The sequence below is a fragment of the Mastomys coucha genome, unplaced genomic scaffold (assembly GCF_008632895.1).
Source record: "Mastomys coucha isolate ucsf_1 unplaced genomic scaffold, UCSF_Mcou_1 pScaffold22, whole genome shotgun sequence".
NCBI lineage: Eukaryota > Metazoa > Chordata > Mammalia > Rodentia > Muridae > Mastomys > Mastomys coucha.
In genome coordinates, this window is record NW_022196905.1 from 14091840 (window position 1) to 14093802 (window position 1963).

Below are 1963 nucleotides of genomic sequence, written 5' to 3' on the forward strand. Positions count from 1 at the left end.
CTATGCTCCAATCTACTTTATATATATTTATCACTAAACTCTATATGAAATGAAGGACCCTTAACTATCTTAATGTTGCTTATCTTCCAAACTTCAGCTCATTTTCAATGTTTCCATTGCTTTTACCATAGAATCTAATGTTGGTGAATTGTAATGGTTAATAATGTCAACTTGACTAAACTGGGAGATGCTTAATGTGTAAGGTATCAGTTTAGCACATGTGTTAATATGTCTGTAAGGAGAATTTTAAAAGGTAATTGATTAATGATAGCTCTGACTGAGTGAATGGATAGTTTAATCCAATACTAGATTCAAAACTATTGGGAGGTGGTAGAACTTTGCTAGTGGGAGGAAGAAGGTCAATGGGGGTATATCCTTGGGGAGGTATATCCTGGCCTCTCCTGTTATCATTGTGCAATGATTTCTATCTGCCACAATGTGCCCTGCCCTGGTTCACCACACTCAATGACCATGATGGACTGAAGCCCTTACATTTGTGAACTAAAAAAACTCCTTCTTCTAAGTTGTTTCTGATGGTCATTTTGTCATAGCATCAAACAGAGCACATAAATGTGTACATAAGCAAGGGGTGTCCTTGTTGGCCTAACAATACTTTTCATAATATTCAGGAGTAAGATGGGAAACTTAAAAATATCTTATAATAAAACAGAAAAGTTAGCAAATAGCTGGGCAGGCAAGAATTGTCCACTGATGCCATAGTGACATGACTGATAGGGGTGTAACCAATGGCTTTCTGGTTGGATCTGAGGTCCACTCCACGGAAGACAATTTGTGTCTAGTACTATTGGTCAAATGCTTTTGTCTAGGGAGGGCATAAGACCTACCAGGAAGGCTGTTATTGTTTTGTTAAATACTTATATTGTGCCTATCAAATTGTCCTTGAAAAGACCTCTAGTTTCATGAGTCCCAAAGCTAAGAATGTCCTCAGATAAAATTCAATGCTGTAATCCTTATAACCTATCTGATGTTTCTACCAACCTATTTGAAAAAGACATACCTTAATTTAGGACTTTGTTCTGTTACTGTGAACATGCACGTAAGTGATACAACACTGTAGGAGGGTTTTGGGGAAACTCAATCTATATTCCCAAGCCATGGTCACTCATATTTTGCTCTAGAATAAACTCTAAACTTTTATTCCCTTGAAGGTCAGAGCTGTCTTTTTTGTATCAATTGTGTGGAAGCCCCAACCCCTCTCTTATGCACTATGCATGTCTCCATTTGGGTGTTCCTGAATAGAATCTTTTATAATAAACTGGCATTTGTATAGAAATAACTTCTGGTTTTTGTAATACATTCTTGTGAGATTATGCCCTTAATTTGGGATCCTACATTAACTCTTGGTTGGTACCATAACATAATGTTAAGACTCAGGTGGTGTCTACAGAATGACTTAATGTGAGGGAGCCCCACAATTTGTTGTCAAAACATTATATGTAGGCAGATATAAACACTTCTTTTTTAGGGGTTGTGAGTTGGAAAAGTACAGGAGAGAAAATTTTTTTTTTCAAGACAGGGTTTCTCTGTGTAGCCCTGGCTGTCCTGGAACTCACTCTGTAGACCAGCCTGGCCTCAAACTCAGAAATCTGCCTGTCTCTGCATCCCAAGTGCTGGGATTAAAGGAATGTGCCACCACTGCCCAGCTAAGGAAAGAACTTTATAAATTTTCTACAGATTGACCTTGAATTTGAATGTAACTGTGGATTAATGTACAAAAGGCAAACATTCAAACTGTTTACTTAAGATTAATATACTTCTTATATTTAATTATATATTTTCTACAAAATTTATTGAATTAGTTTTCTGTTGCTCTTTTAAGAAATCACCACAGATTGTGACTTATGATGGTACATATGTATTATCTTTTTTTTTTTGAAGTTAGAAAAGTCTTTAAGTTTTTAAATTAAAATTGCACCCTGGTGCGATGATTTTAATTTGGGAA